The sequence below is a fragment of the Tupaia chinensis genome, unplaced genomic scaffold (assembly GCF_000334495.1).
Source record: "Tupaia chinensis unplaced genomic scaffold, TupChi_1.0 Scaffold000139_1, whole genome shotgun sequence".
NCBI lineage: Eukaryota > Metazoa > Chordata > Mammalia > Scandentia > Tupaiidae > Tupaia > Tupaia belangeri.
Genome location: NW_006159609.1, coordinates 2396905 through 2414056, shown reverse-complemented (window position 1 = coordinate 2414056; position 17152 = coordinate 2396905). Strand labels below are relative to the sequence as shown.

The 17152-nt window shown below is 41.7% G+C and overlaps 1 non-coding gene and 1 pseudogene across 1 annotated transcript; one reads left to right on the top strand and one right to left on the bottom strand.

Moving 5' to 3' along the window:
- Positions 1-8068: 8068 nt before the first annotated feature.
- On the bottom strand, positions 8069-8175 carry LOC114007202 (U6 spliceosomal RNA). The gene has a single exon (XR_003548824.1). It is a non-coding gene; the product is annotated as a U6 spliceosomal RNA (small nuclear RNA).
- Positions 8176-9118: 943 nt separating this feature from the next.
- On the top strand, positions 9119-9576 carry LOC102488484 (high mobility group protein B3 pseudogene; annotated as a pseudogene).
- Positions 9577-17152: the final 7576 nt, after the last annotated feature.

The following is a 17152-nucleotide window of genomic DNA, read 5'->3' as shown; positions in this document are numbered from 1 at the left end:
GCATGTTATCACCAATAATATTCCATTTCTACTTTCATACATATGTATACATATATATATGTTTTTTATCCTATGTTTGACCCTCAGCCCTTTCCCCCTCTCCCGTTTACCCTATCTCTGCTATAAACAGTTGTCTTCCAGAGGGGTCATTGAAAATGCCATACCTGTGAGCAAAGGGAGAGGGGCCACGAGTCCAAAGTTTTTAACAATAGGGAACATAGATTCCATTCAAGGTTGGATCAAGGGTGGGTCTCATGGAGTTCTGCAATTGTAGGTGAGTCTCCATGGAATACAGTTTCAGGAAAGCGGTTCTGGTAAGCAGAGTTGACCATCAGTTGATGCGGCACAGCAGTCATCTTGTGATTAGCGGGAATGGTGTTGTGGGGATCTGCAGTGTGACTTATCCTCGGGTATCTGACTTCCCTAAGAATGGTAAGGTAGTTCCTGCTCTTCCCTGAGGTAATGCAGGGTTGGTAACCATCATCTTCTCACTGTCCATAGGTAGAGAAAATCCTTCCATATAGCACATTTCTCAATTGGTTCAAGACAGCCAAAGATTCTCTCTGCTGCTTATGGTTGCAAGTTCTTAATCCTTGTTTTCAGCTTCAGCTTGTTGGCCGGGAGGCCACACGTCCGCCCTGGAGGGGTGAGGGGGGCGCCCGCCTCAGCCTTGGCAGGGGGCCTGGGGGGGCCGCGCAGGACCCGGGGGGCCCGCGCAAGGGCCCGGCTTCTTCTGCCTGGATCTCTGAGCAATGTTTTGAAGGAGATAGAGAATAAGGAGAAATAATAATAAGAAGTAATCTAAGTTAACCACCAGTACTTGATTGGAGGGAGATTTTGTTAACAGAAAGAGGAAGAGTATTTTGGGGGGAAGGTTTAGTATCTTGGGGAGTTTCACAGTTTTACTTTTAGACATGAACATGTTGGAACTGTTTTATGGAGTCCTTGAACATGAGCATATTGTCTTATGCAGTTAGAAATGCAGATACTATCATCAGGACCCTATACAGTTTAATCATTGACACTGAGGCAGTACTTGAAACCTTAAGAAGGGATGCTATGTATGAACAGAAAGACGTTTGGATAAATTGTTGCAACAAAAAAGAATTTTAAATATTAGCACCAGCAGATGGCACAATAATGGTTATGTCACTGGACTCCCATGTAATCAACTATTGTTCAAGTCCTAGAACCAGCGGCTTGAAACTCACACCAGATATATGTTTGTGTGTGCCCAAAATCCCAAGAGGAGAATGGAGGAGAAGGAATTGTGTTGTGGCCATCCACCCTGGGGGATGAAATCTCACTTTCTGTCTGTCTGTCTGGCGAGTGTACCATGCCCTGTAGCAAAAATCTCTCTCTCTAAACAACAACAGCAACAACAACAAACAAACAAATGAAATCCTAAGTCTTTTTATAATCCCAGCTATTTTATCTTAACTTTACATTTTATCACTGTTATTTTAGATAGATTTTTGCTATAGGGTATGTGCACTTGCCAGAGACAGAAAGCAAGAAATTACACACACACACATACCCACCCCCGCCGGGGATGGCCATGCCACAATCCCTTCTCCTCCATTCTCCTCTTGGAATGTTGCACATGCATGCACACCCACCCAGTGTGAGTTTTAAGCTGCTGGGCCCAGGATTTAAACTGTGATCAACTACGTGGGTGTCCAGCGACATAACCATCATGCCATCTGCTGGTCCCACATTTTACCACTTCTAACTTAATTCCATCTCTTACTGCTCTCCTTTAATTTGTCTCACAAGTCTCTCTCAGCATAAATATTAGCAACTTTTGTTCTTTCTGGGTAATTGTGTTAGTAAAAGTAGGTTGGCTTAAAGTGACACCTCACATCTCAGTGCTGGGAAGTAGTTCTCATTAACTCTATATTTCTGTCACTTGCACCAAGTGATTATTGACCAAAGCAAGCCAGACAGCCATGTCAGTCTTCAAAAGAGATAAAAATTTAATTCCTTAGTGTCAGTAGGATTATTTGTGAGAAGTTGTAATGATAACCATAATAATACTTCTCCTTGGAATTCTTCTATCTACAGCCATTCCTTCTCCATCTTTTTATTTGTATTATCATAAAAAGGTTACCAGCATCAACATTTTATAACCAGTGGAACCATCACAGAATTCTGTGTGAGCAAGTTGTTTCACTTTTCTCCACTTTGTTATCTCCTTATTTTGATGCTGAGTCTTTGGTTCATGGTTGGCTCTCTTTTTTTCTTCTTTTTCCTATTCTTGGAACTGAAGAGACTCAAGAAAGTGCTGCATCTGCAATCAAAACAATCTTTACCCTTTCCTCTCCTGTGGTTCCACTTCTCTTTAGCAAGAATAAATTCTTTAGTAAGATTGCATTCCTCCCCTCTGGGTCCTGCTGCACTTCCTTCTACTTTCTCACTTCCGTATCACTCAGAGTTTGAGGCTATCACAGGGCAAAATAACCAACTCACAAGTAATAGATATCACTCAATCCATGATTTTGTTTGACAAATAAGTTGGTTGCCCTGATTTTCACAGCTTGTGCCCACTCTAAATTGTTGTCTTGCTTAATTCTAATGAGAATTATTCTTTTTTTTTTTTTTTTGGTCAGAATCCCATAGAATGTTGTTGAGTCTCTGATATGATTATCATAGTCTGCCCTGTCTCAGGGTTATTTTTGTTTGTGCTCTTTCACTAAATCCTTATAGATTAAGCAGTGATTTGCACATAAGAGATATTTAAAAATTGTTAATCCACTGATGAATCCGATATTTGACTTAATCAACCATTAGTTATGGTACCATTTGGATAAATCTTGATTTAGAGATTGGTACTTACTAGATTCTTGCATCTATCTAAGGAAAGAAGAAATTCACATAAGTAGAAAATATTATTTTTCTATTGAGGATCTTTCTACTTTAATTTTAGATTTTTGCCATAGGTATGTGTGCTCACCAGAGAGACAGAGAGAGAGGGAAAGTGAGAAATCACCTCCTGAGAGGATGGCCACACCTCAGTCTCTTCACTTTCATTCTCCTCTCAGGATTTTCGGTGTGCACACACCCATGCCTGGCATGTTTTTCCAACTACTAGGTCTGGTACTCAAACTACGAATTTAGTTATGTGGGATTCAGTGCCTTAACCACCATACCACCTGTTGGCCCAGGATCATTCTACCTCTTAACACCTCTTAACTCCCATGTAGTATCATTGTTTGTTTGTAATCATACCATACTTACTTTCAAAAAAAAAAAAAAAGCTTTGAGTAGGGAGTATATTCATTTATTCCTTCATGCACTAATTTACTCAAAAGTCGTTTAATTGTTAATTAGAGGTGGGGTAGAAAGTCTAATAAGACATGATAATGTCTTTTAAAATCTGGGAGGGATTAGCAGTTGGCATAATGGCTGTGTCACTGGACTCCTATGTAGTTGACCACGGTTCAAGTCCCAGATCTGGTGGCTTAAACTCATGCTGGGCACGTGTGCATGCATGCTCAAGATCCCAAGAAGAGAATGGAAGAGAAGGGATTGTGGCATGGCCATATCCCCTGGGGGTTGATTTCTCATTTTCTGTCTATGTGTCTCTGTCTTTCTGGTGAGAATATGTGCCCTATTGCAAAAACCTCTCCAAAAACAAAATCTGGGACCAGGTGGAGACAGAAGAGTGAGGCAATTACTATAGTGTATTAAGTGCTGTGATTGAGATTCTACAGGAGAAGCATCTCAATTTGACTGGACTTCTTAGGTTGAACCACTGAAACTCACTAGCTTCGAAGTTAAAAGAGGAAATAGCTGGAGAATTAGGGGTAAAACAAAGGCTCATTTTGAGAATGAAAGACAATAATATGGGACATTATATTATATGCTCCAGAAACTGCTTAAGATATCCAATAGCACTGGAACATAACCTACAAGGACTTCAAAAAATTTGTGGAAAATGGAATTAAAGTACAAGGTTATTTTGTACAAAACATTTTTTGAAATTCATGCATAGTTGTTTTTTGTGTTTTTTTTTTTTTTGAGAGGTTTTTGCTATAGGGCGCATGCGCTCGCCAGACAGACAGAGAGACACACAGAGACAGAAAGTGAGAAATCACTCCCCAGGGGGGATGGCCACACCGCAATCCCTTCTCCTCCATTCTCGTTTCGGGATCTTGGGCATGCACACACACGCGCCCGACATGAGTTTAAGCCACCGGGTCTGGGACTCAAACTGCGGTCGACTACGTGGGAGTCCAGTGACATAGTCATTATGCTCACTGCTGGTCCCAATGCATAGTTTTTTCATAGTACAAATTTTTCATGAACATTTTGAAGATCCTATACAAACTATGGGATGGCAGGAGAATAAGCTAGAGAAAAGAGCAGGTGTCAAATCTAAAAGGGGCTTGTGTGCTAACGTAAGGAATTCTCAGTTCAAAGCTGCAAAACATGTCCAAATGTCTCTCTCAGATAAATGGGAGTCCAGGAATCATTCTGGGATTATAGTCCCAGAAGCTGGCTTTGGTTATGGGTAGGGGAAGACTCCCCACATAAGGTTCATGGATAGGAACTGACAGAATCTGAAAGTGAGGGCCCATGGGCCAGGATTAATTCAAAGCCAAGGGTGCCAGCGGTGGCATAATGGTTGGGGTGCACACCCACATGGCCATCTGTGGTTCGAGTCCCGAATCTGGCAGCTTGAAACTCACACTGGGCACATGTGTGCATGTGCCTAAAATCCCAAAAGAAGAATGGATGAGAGGGGACTGCAGGGTGGCCAGACCCCAGGGGGTGAATCCTCATTTTCTCTCTCTGTCTCTCTCTAGTGAACACATATCCTATAGCAAAAATCTCTCTCAGAAAGAAAGAAAGAAAGAAAGAGAAAGAAAGAAAGAAAGAAAGAGAAAGAAAGAAAGAAAGAAAGAGAAAGAAAGAAAGAAAGAAAGAGAAAGAAAGAAAGAAAGAAAGAAATTTAAAGCTAAAAAACAAAACAAACAAAAAACCAGATAATTAATGTGAAACATGAACTGAAGTTACTAGGCCAGAACAAAGAGGTCAAAATAGAAAACCAAAGGCACAGCCCTGTGTTTTAAAGCTTTTTCTCCACTTTCTGGGCTTCTTCAGCCTTGTCTCTCTATGGGGAGGATATATTCTGAACCAATTTGGATCCAAGGCCCTCCAAGGATTTTTAAGCCAAAGAGTGATAGGGTCTGTTGTTGCTCTCTTGTTAACTCTAAGTGTACAGCATCTTGTCATGTTGTGTGAGCTCGTCCCCAGATGTATCTGGCCCAGTTAGTCTTCAATAAATATTTAGTGAATGACATGAACTTGCTGGTAACTGTCAAGCACAGGAATGCTTTTGTTTAGTCTATTCATATCTTATGTGAGCATAATGCCACGAGATAACCAATTTCATACAAACCCACAAGAACGAACTCTTCTCTTTTATTTATTTTTATAAATGTCAACTGAAATCATGTTAATTACCCACCATTCGAATGTACAAGTAACCTCTTTTTTTTCCAACAGTATCCCAAACATACACATTTAAATCAAACACTTCAAGAAATAAAGTGGGGCAGGTTCTGTGGCCTGGATCCCATATAGCCAACCACATGGTTCAAGTCCTAGGTCCAGCAGTTTGAGAAACACACTGAGAAACACACTAGATTGTGTGTGTGTGTGTGTGTGTGCGCGCGTGCATGTCCAAAAATCTTGAAAAGAGGGAGAGATGGAGGAGAAGGGATTGTAGTCTGACCATTCACTATGGGAGGCTGGTTTCTCCTCTCCCTCTGTTTCTGTCTCTCTGGCTAGTGCCTGTGCCCTCTAGCAAAATGAATACATAAATAAATAGTAAGAGAAAAATTTCTAAAAAACCCTATAAGAATACAATAACACAAGTAGACTAACAATAATGTGGTATATGTTTTCATAACAATAATAATTCAGAAACGGTGGCCAAGATGATTGTAAAGTATGGCGTTAAACAGTACAAAGCTAACGGGGCATGGTGATGCATGCTCGTAATCCCAGCTACTTAAGAGGCTGAGGCAGAAGGATCATGAGTTCCAAGTCAGCCTGGGCAACAAAACAAGGCTTTTCTCTTAAAAAGAAAAATGATAAAGATATTTTGTCCCAGCCTCAGTGGTGTAGGCGGTAGCATACTGATCTGCAGAGCTGGAAGTCACAAGGCTGACTATGGGTCTGGATCCTTATCTGAACTGAAACACACTGGGCATGCATAGTCAAAGTCCTGGGAAATTGGAAGGCTGGGAGAAGAGGATAACAGCATGACAAGACTTTGCAGAGGATGCCTTGTCTCCTCTTACTCTCTGTAGAGAAATAAAATAAACCTAAAATATATACTAAAACACACACATGCACACGCATGCGTACACACACAGCTACTTAGGGTGGCTATAGAATTTCCTGGGTAGATGTTTCCTCATTTTCTGAGGCTAGCAGATGGCATAGTAGTTAGGATACTGAACTCTCACATAGCCGACTATGGTTCCAGTCTCAGACCTGGTGGCTTGAAAATCACACTGGGCATGTGTGTGTGTGTGTGTGTGTGTGTGTGTGTGTATATGTGTGTGTGCGTGCATGCCTAAAATCCCAGGAAGAACTGGAGAAGAAGAGATTGAGGCCATCCCCTCTTTGTCTTTCTCTAGTGAGTGTAGGCACCCTATGGCCAAAACCTTAAAAAAAAAAAAAATGAGTTTCCCCATTTGCCTGCCATTCTAAAGTTAGAAAGAAAACAGGCAAGTTTTTGGCCCCATCTATCATGAGAGAAGTTTTAAAATCAATTAACAGTTGAACTGGGTGTGATCAGCCTATACAGATGTCACAATGGTGCCATCATGAGACAAGTCTATGCATATGAAAACTGAGAGGAAATGCAACCTCCAAGTGAAGACCAAACTGCTAAGAGGTACAAAGCCTTCCAAACTACACTTTGTTCACATGACAGGCACCTCACATACTTTGTGAATATGCATATGTAACATCTGAATGGATGTGCATTGTAAGTTAAAGCCAATATGTATCTAAACTGTACTATTTCAGTTATTTATATCAATCTTTCCTCTCTGGTATTAGGATGACTCTGTCATGCCTAATAATGTCACCAGAGGAAAGAAAGTAACATTTTTTTCTCTGTAAAGATATCCCTGTGGGGGCCAACTGGTGGCATAGTTAGGTCAAGGCACTAGACTCCCACATGGCCGACTGTGGTTCAAGTCCTGGACATGGTGGCCTGAAACTCACACCAGGCATGTGTGATCCAGGAGGAGAATGGAGGAGATGGGAATACTGTGTGGCCATCCCTCCTGGGTGGGGGGTGATTTCTTACTTTCCCTCTCACTATCTCTGTCTCTCTTCAGTGAGTGCACACACCCTAAGGCAAAGCAAAAAAAAAAAAAAAAAAACCCTCTAAAACAAAGATTTATTTTTTTTTTTTTTTTTAGAGGGTGCATGGTCTTGCCAAAAAGACAGAGACAGAGAAACAGAAAGTGAGAAATCGCCCCCCCCCCGGGGGTGGGGGGAGATGGCCACACCACAGTCCCTTCTCCTTCATTCTCCTCTCAGAATCTTGGGCATGCACACGTGCCCAGCATGAGTTTAACCCACTGGGTCTGGGATTTGAAATATGGTCAACTACATGGGAGTCCAGCCATATAGCCATTATGCCATCTGCTGGTCCCAAGACTGAATTTTTTTTTTAAGTTATTTTATTTAGGGCAGGTGGTGTTGTAGCTAAGGGCACTGAACTCCTACATGGCCGACCGCAGTTTGTGTCCTGGACCTGGCGGCTTGCTTTCTCACTTTCTTTGTTTCTCTCTCTCTCTTCCTCTATTACTCTCTGGTCAAATCAAAACAAATAAATAAAGTTAAATAGTATAAATAGTTAAATGTCTTTTTAAAATTGTATTTACCTTTATTTACTTTAATTTGACTAGAGAGGGACAAAGCAAGAGAGAGAGAGAGAGATGGAAAGTGAGAAAGCAAGCCACCAGGTTTGGGACTGGAACCATGGCCAGCCATATAGGAGTCCAACACCCCTAACCACCACACCACCTGCCGGCCCCAAAATATGGAATGCTTCACGAATTTATGTGTCATCCTTGCACAGGGGCCATGCTAATCTTGTCAGTATCATTTCAGTCTTAGCATATGTACTGCCAAAGCGAGCACAAGAATTAAATTGTTGAACACCTATTTGGTGTCCAGAGAGTTGGAGAACTGGTTAGTATACGAGAACAAAGCACTTCTATGTTTAGTATCAGTGTTGTAAGTAAAATCAGCTTTCCCATGGTTAAATATATATTTGTAATTTTACTATTCTATTTATTTGGTGAAAAGTTAGTATTTAGCAGAATTTCACAGGTTTCCTGTCTCTCTGTGTGTATGCATGTGCTCATATGTGAATCATGAGAAGTTGGGAATAATGACTTCGGTAAGTATAAAGATGAATCTGAGATTCTTTTCCTCAAGTCTTCCAGGTCATTGTTTTGTTCTTTGTCCTCCATATTCCTTAGTTCCTTCAAGTAAATGCACCATTTTTGGAAATAAACCTTGACTCCACTCAACTCTGTTACCTCATTTCTTGGTTTTTCCAGATATTCTATTTTCTAAACATTCTCTGAAGCAGTGGAAAACCAGGAAATGGTTTTAAACCTTCAGAACATAGCAGGACTTGGAAGCAGTGAAACAGCCAGGGCAGAGACTTGATCTCTAACCTCTAGGGAATGACCCAAACTGAAGGACTCTTTTCAAGATAGGAAAGACATTGGATGTTCCGGCTCAGGCCTGGGACGAGAGCTAATCACTGACAAGCAGGAATTCTTTTCACTGAGGTGCTCTGTAGCACATTTAGAATGTTCTCTAACTCAGGCTGGAGGGAAGGTCCTGCAAATTTCTTGACAAAGTTCTTTAATAAACTACGAATGTGGCCAGCAGGTGACATACTGGTTAAGGCTGTTGTACTCCCACATGGCCAACCACAGTTTGAGTCTTAGACCTGGTGGCTTGCTTTCTTACTTTCCCTCACTCTCTCTGTCTCTCGAATCAAATAATAATAATAATATTAAATAAAAATAATTCTTAGAAAAGAAAGTAACTAAGGAAATGGAGACTAATGAACAATAACCCCAAGAAACCAAAGGGCAAGATGTCTGCTTATGTAGACATCTTGTGTAGACCTGCGGAGAAGAACATGAGAAGAAAAATCTGGAGATTCCTGTCAGTTTTACAGAATTTTCTAAGAAGTGCTCTGAGAAGTGGAAGACAATGTCTGGGAAAGAGAAGTCGAAATTTGATGAAATGGCAAAGGTGGATAAAGTACGCTATGATCTGGAAATGAAGAATTATGGACCAGCTAAAGGAGGCAAGAAGAAAAAGGACCCTAATGCCCCCAAAAGGCCACCATCTGGCTTCTTCCTGTTCCGTTCAGAATTTCTCCCCGAAATCAAATCCACCAACCCTGGCATCTCTATTAGAGACATGGCAAAGTAGCTGGGTGAGATGTTGAACAACATAGGTGACAGCGAGAAGCAACCTCGCATCAGCAAGTCCGCAAAGCTGAAGGAGAAGTAAGTTTCTAAGCCATCCCAAAGGCCCGGTCTCATGTTCTCTCTTCTTCCCTCCTACTGATGTCCAGCTTGCTTCCTCTTAACTTCGTATTTGGAATGCCCCAACATGAGGCCCTCACTGCTCTAGCATAACTTCTCCACTTAGTCATTGGAAATTTCTCCATCTTAGTCTGAAAGTAGGTGAACCTGGAGGGCAGCAAGAACAGTGCCCGCTTTCTAAGCAGGGTCTCTCTCTCTCTGGAGGAAATACCCAGTGCAGTGGGGAGGACTTGGCAAAAACCTAATTTTCACCTACAATGTTTCCTCCTTTCCTCTTATTTGGGGCTCCCCTGTGGTGTGGTTGGGGAAATCCAGCCAGTCATCTCTGAAGATGTTTGAAAGAACTTGATCTTCCACTCTGGTTGCTTTTGTCAGGTAGAGGTATCTGAAGAAACTGTCCCCACCTACGCTCAACATTTCATGCTCATCTACTTAAACCCTTTAAAATGTTCTATCCTCTTGGAGAGTTATCCTTGTAAACCCCCAAGTTAGTCAGAATGACAGACTCAGCCTTCAGAAGTTGTATAGATGGAGAAGGTACATGTGGTATACTCTTTCCATAAGGTCCTTTAGTTACCAGTCACATATTAAAGGCTGTCCCCTCCTATACTCCTGACAAGAGCACATGAAGAGACAGGAAGTTCTGGCTTAGTCCTTTGCTAGGCCACTTAAAACAAGGTTTTTAAAGAGCTTAATTAGTAAAATATAACCAATAACTAAATTAGCAAATAGACTGTGAAAACTGAAAATTCCCTATGCCACCAATGACCCTATCTTTTGATTGCCCTTCACCTTGTTCATGGCTGGTGATGAAGTCAGGAATCTTTCTGTTGAAGCTTCCATCTACAGCCTCCACCAGGCTCCACTGATCTGTTTGGGTCAAGGCTCTTGCCTTGGGTCTTAGTGTGTGTTCCACTTCTACTCATGCTATCTCAGACACATTGTCTGTTGAGTATGCAGCAACTTGAAATTTTTGAAGAGACCAGTGGTGGTACAGTGGAAAACTGCAGGGGTAGGTTCCCAGTTCTCATCTAGAGACCTCCCTGTATACTCAGCATATGTGTGCTCATGATCCAGGTTGGCTGAGGCTGGAGCTGGGGCTTGATTGCAACATCAGTATCCTAGTGAGAGTGCAGTACCTCTCTCTTTTTCTCTGATGTTCTTGCTCACAGAAGGAAGGAAGGAAGGAAAAAGAAGGAAGGAAGGAAGGAAGGAAGGAAGGAAGGAAGGAAGGAAGGAAGGAAGGAGAAAGAAAGAACGGAAGAAAAGAAGGAAAGAAAGGGAAGAAATTATTTTTTTGGAAACTCATAGCTACCCAAAAGAAAGGTGACATGGAGGTTAAAGCGCTGGATCCCATATGGTTGACTGTGCAGTCTGAATCTGGGACTCAGCGACTTGAAAATCATGCTGGGCATTGTGTATGTGTGACAAAGATCCTGAGAGGAGAACAGAGGAGAAGGAATTGTGGCATTGCCATCCCACCTGGGGGGTGATTTCTTTCTTTCTCTCTCTCTCTGTCTCTCTCTTTCTCTCTCTGGTTAATGCATGCACCATAGAGCAAAAACTGAAAAAAAAAATAAATAAATTAAGAAGAACAGAAAAACCCAGTGATTTGAGACCCTTTTTTTTCCCCTTAGGACTGAGGGGTTTCCAAGGACACAGGACCTTATACTACAATCTAGAGCAACATTTCTGGTATCAGTCACAGGGTGACCAATGTCTTTATTTTAACAATCAAAGTCACACATTACCCACAACCTTGTAAGCTTTTTTTAGGAAGTGAAAACAGAAGAGAAAAAGATAAAAGGTTCATTAATTTAGCTTCTTCAGGTTCTCCCACAATCGACGGAAGGAAGGAAGGAAGGAAGGAAGGAAGGAAGGAAGGAAGGAAGGAAGGAGAAAGAAAGAACGGAAGAAAAGAAGGAAAGAAAGGGAAGAAATTATTTTTTTGGAAACTCATAGCTACCCAAAAGAAAGGTGACATGGAGGTTAAAGCGCTGGATCCCATATGGTTGACTGTGCAGTCTGAATCTGGGACTCAGCGACTTGAAAATCATGCTGGGCATTGTGTATGTGTGACAAAGATCCTGAGAGGAGAACAGAGGAGAAGGAATTGTGGCATTGCCATCCCACCTGGGGGGTGATTTCTTTCTTTCTCTCTCTCTCTGTCTCTCTCTTTCTCTCTCTGGTTAATGCATGCACCATAGAGCAAAAACTGAAAAAAAAAATAAATAAATTAAGAAGAACAGAAAAACCCAGTGATTTGAGACCCTTTTTTTTCCCCTTAGGACTGAGGGGTTTCCAAGGACACAGGACCTTATACTACAATCTAGAGCAACATTTCTGGTATCAGTCACAGGGTGACCAATGTCTTTATTTTAACAATCAAAGTCACACATTACCCACAACCTTGTAAGCTTTTTTTAGGAAGTGAAAACAGAAGAGAAAAAGATAAAAGGTTCATTAATTTAGCTTCTTCAGGTTCTCCCACAATCGACGGTAGTTAGTCAGGTTTATCTTCTCTGAATACAAAGAATATATATATATATATTTTGTTGAAGGGCATATGTGCTTGCAAAAAAGGAGACAGAGAAAGAGGAAAAGTGAGAAAGTATCTCCCATGGGGCATGGTCATGTTACAATCCCCTCTCCTTCATCTTTCCCTCCTTTTGGGATTATGAGTATGCATGCACATGTGCCCAGCATGTTTCTCAAGCCATTGGATCCAGGACTCAAACTGCAAAATCAGTCATGTAGGATCCACCCACCTGAATCACCATAACCCTGGCTGGCCCCCAACGAATATTTCTATCAAGAGGTTAATTCCAGTGATATTAGGCAAACTACTTAATGAAAGAGAAAAAAAACTAATCATAAACACTATCATCAAAATTACAAGATAGGGACCAGTGTTTCGCGTAATGGCTATGTCTCTGGACTCCCACATAGTTGACTGCAGTTCGTGTCCCAGACCCGGTGGCTTAAACTCATGCCAGGCACGTGTGCGTGAGTGCCCAAGATCCCGAGAGGAGAATGTAGGGGAAGGGATTGCAGCATGGCCATCCCCTCTAGGAGGTGATTTCTCGCTTTCTGTCTCTCTGTCTCTCTCTGTCTGTCTGGCGAGCGCACGTGCCCTATAGCAAAAACCTCTCCAAAAAAAAGAAAAAAGAAATTACAAGATAAATCTTACAAAACCAATCATAATTTTACCATATGACCTAACACTTATATGGTGAGGTATTTACCCAAATGAGTTGAAAACATTCTTATATAAAAATCTGTGCATGGGTATTTATGGCAGCTTTATTTATAATGGCCAAAACTTGAGAACAACCAAGATGTCTTTCAATAGGTGAAAGCATAAATAAATTTGGGAATATTCAGACAATGGCAGGTTCTTTTTGAGAGGTTTTTGCTATAGGGTGCGTGCGCTCGCTAGAGAGACAGAAAGCGAGAAATCACCCCCCGGGGGAATGGCCACACCACAATCCCTTCTCCTCCATTCTCTCGGGATCTTGGGTACACTTGCACATGTGCCCGGAGTGAGTTTAAGTCACTGGGTTTGAGACTCAAACTGTGGTTGACTACATGGGAGTCCAGCGACATAGCCATTACACTAACTGCTGGTCCCAGATTTTTTTTTAAGCAATGAAAAGAAGTAAACTATCAAACTATAGAAAGACATGGAGAAATCTTTTTTTTTTGAGAGAGATTTTTTTTGCTGTAGGGCACATATGCTCTCTGGAGAGAAAGAGAAAGTGAGAAATCATTCCCCATGGGGATGGCCATGCTGCAATACCTTCTCCTCCATATTCCTCTCAGGACTTTGGGCATGCATGTACATGCACCTGCTGTGAGTTTCAAAGCACCAGGTCCAGGACTTGAACTGCTATCAGCCATATGGGAGTCCAGCACCTTAACTACCATGCCACCTGCTGGTCCCAGAGGAGATGTCCTAAGTGTTTATTGCTAAGTATAAGAATTTCAGTAAGTGAAAGACTTCAACATCATATGGACCTGTACTCAGAGCTCTGGGCTCAGGCATTTATTGGCTGTACAAACTTGGGCACATTATGTTGTCCCAGCCTGCGGGACAATCGAACAGGCTACCTGAGTGAGAGAGCAGAGGTCTGGAACTGGCGCAGCGTCACAACACGGGAGCACCACAGTCACAGCTCTGAATAGTATACAGTCGCTCATTTATTGAGGGCCAGAGAACATTCTTATATACACAGCAGGGTGGTAATTTGCTGCTCAATATGTAAATGAAGGATATGTTTTGGACCAGTAATTGATTGTTTTGTCAGGGAGTGTTAACCAGGGGGCGGAGCTTAGGGGTGGATTGCTGTCAGGGCCCTGATTGAGAAGCTGCTTGCGGATGTTAGCTAGGTTGGGAAGCCTAGGGGCGGATTGTTTACTCCCGGAACAGGGAAGTCCAGAGGTCATCGTGTGAAAGTCATTTCAGCCATTTTGGTGCATGTGGCTCTCCACATTATGTAACTACCCTTAGCCTTACTTTCTCATCTATAAACTCAGGATAATGACAGCGTCTACTTATTAGAAGGGTTGTGAAAACTAAATTGAATGACTTAAGCAAAATTATTAGTAATGGCAAAGAAAACTATTTGAAAAATACTAAAATTTTAATAGTGGTTGCCTTTGAATACTAAATTTGGGGTGATTTATGTCTCCCTTTTTCCTTTTTTGAATTTAATTAAAAATATATATGAACATAGATTTTTACTCAAAGAAACAACAAAAGATTATTTATTACATGAAAAGAAACAAAAACTAAAGTACTTATATGTTATTTAAAATTATGTAGTAAGACTCCATTGGTCTGGCCCCATAGTGCAGCCTAAGTGCTATGCATAGAAAGTCAGATCCCACATAGCAGACCATGGTTTCAGTCCCAGCCTCGGGAGCTTGAAAAAACATGCCAGGCATATTTGTGTGCACACCCAAAATTCAGATGTGATAAAGGAATGAAGGAAAAAGGCTTGTGGAGTGACCATGTCCAACAAGGGGAGGATCTCTCTCTCTCTCTCTCTCTCTCTCTCTCTCTCTTTCTCTGCCTCTCTCTCTCTGGTGGGCATGTGCACACTTTGAGAAAAAAAGAAAAACAAAAACCTTAAAATTGGGATTTTTTTAAAAAGAGATTTTTTGCTATAGGGCACATGTGCTCACCAAAGAGACAGAGAGAGAGAAAGTGAGAAATCACCCCCTAGGGAGATGTTCCCTCCACAATCCCTTTTCCTCCATTCTTCTCTCAGGACTTTGAGCATGCACACACACGTGCCCAGCATGAGTTTTAAGCCACCAAGTCGGGAACTCAAACCACAGTCGACTATGTGGGAGTTCAGCAAGGTAACTATTATACCATATGCTGGTCCCAAAATTGTGATCTTCCGATAACCACATGCTAGAGTCTGATACCTGTGCAAGGTACCTGCCCTCCCAGGAGAGTTGCACATAAACTGCTATGGACTAGCAGAACTAAAAATGTACAATATTGGCACCCTTGTTCCTATTTCATTCACAGGTCTCCCTCATTCCTGTAGATTCAACACCTTTCCAGGTTCCTAGATTCATGCCATTTCTTCTGGCCTCTCTAGCTCTTCACTCCTGAAGAGCTATTTCTGTCCAAGAATGCCACCTTTTTTTTTTTTTTTGGTAGAGAAAGTAATAGCCTCACATTTGGCTTTGCATTCCTTCAACTTCCAGACTTCTGCTGGTGGGATTGTTCTAGTCCCTCAACGAATACTCACCAAGATCAGATTCTGTTCCCACTGTGAGGATTGCAGTCTCACAGATGTACAGCTAGGTGCCTCTGTAGTCTCAGCCTCTTCCTGGTGCTAAAAATAATACGTCACCATTTCTGCCTATTGGTCATCACTAACTGAAGCTCTGGGTAAGATCCTCTCTCAGGTTAATGACAATATCTACTCATTAGGAATCCCACTCATAAGCGTCCTGCTTCCTAAATCCTAGTCCCCTCTGTGAGCGCACCAGATGCCAATCTCTTACAAGTGGGAGGTGGAAATGATCTGGTCAGGAATCTGAATCATGCATGTGGCTGCACGAGCTTCTCAGCTGACACACACAAGCAAGACACCAGGCAAATACCCAATCCGTACTGCCAGCTCGTACTTGGATCCAAACCCTTCAGATCTCTTGTCCCAGCAGCTGGGATGAATAATATGGACTCCCCAGGAATACCTTTGCCTTTCCCAGACACTAATCAGAAAGTAAGGAAGGGGTGAAAGATAAAAAGCATTGTTAAAGAGTTGAAACCAAAGTCAAGAGTTCCCTGAGATCACTCGAAGGGAAAAAATTCTCTCAGCCTATTCCACTTTAAACCACTTTATTCCTCCAACAGAATTTCTTGCAGAACATTTTTTTTCTCTTTAAAAAAAAAAATTCTCCATTTTGTCCTGGAGTCACTTCAGTCAGTCTTTGGAATGAAAGACAGAAACCTTGAGCTCCCCCTGGAGGTAGGAGTGTGCAAGTAACAGTCTCTTTGGACTGTGGTTCTTGACTTACTCCAGTTCAGTTTAGTGTGAACGTTTGTCAATTTCTACCGATTTCCAGTGCTGCCTTTAGATTACCTGCCCATGACTTCCATGGCATCTGACTTGGGCTTCCACCCTCTTTGTATTTTAGCTACTCTGGTCTTGATAATAAGACAGATTCTTTACCCTGCTGCATAAATAAAACAGCCTGTTTCCAGTTTTGTCTTCCATTTCTCCCACTAACACTAACAGTTCTGCTTCACATCTCTCCAATTTGCATTCCTCCCTTATTCTGTGTCCTTATTATTGGTATTCATTTTGATAGAATTCTTTTCCTGCCCTCAGCCCTTATTTCCTTATGAGAGTTGTGTTCATTCTTTAAAAGTCTGATTCACAGGCTATCTTTCCAACACCCACCTCTGAAATTCCATAGAACTTGTTTACAAAGCTCTTATCATATGCTGCATTGTATTTCGTTATCTCTCTATATATTATCCAACTAGGGGTCCAGCATAGTATCTGAGATCTAGTATGCAGCTGATAATCATTAAATAATGCTGAAAAAAAGAAACTATTGAAAGATAACTTCAAACTTTCTAAGATAAATTCTAATTATCTAAGAACAGAGGAAACTTGACTGTCAGAGAAGGAAAAAAGAGAGAGAGAAAGGATGAGGAGGGTGCAGAGAAAGAGAAAGAAAACTAACCGGAAGACAAATGTCATGAGAATCATAGTCTGTTGTTGTAGAAGGACTACTGAACCAGGCCAGCAGGTGGCACAGTGGTTAAGGCAGCTGGATCCTACATGGCCAACTGTGTGGTTCAAGTCTTGGACCCAGCACTTGAAAAACATGTGTGCAAGCATGCCCAAAATCCCAAGAGGAAAACAGAGGAGAAGGGGTTACAACATGGCTACCCACCCTGGGGAGTGCTTTTTCTCTCTCCCTATCTCTCCCTCTGTCTCTCTCTGTTGCTCTTGGACAAGCACATGCTCCCCATAGCAAAAAAAAAAAAAAAAAAAAAAAAAACA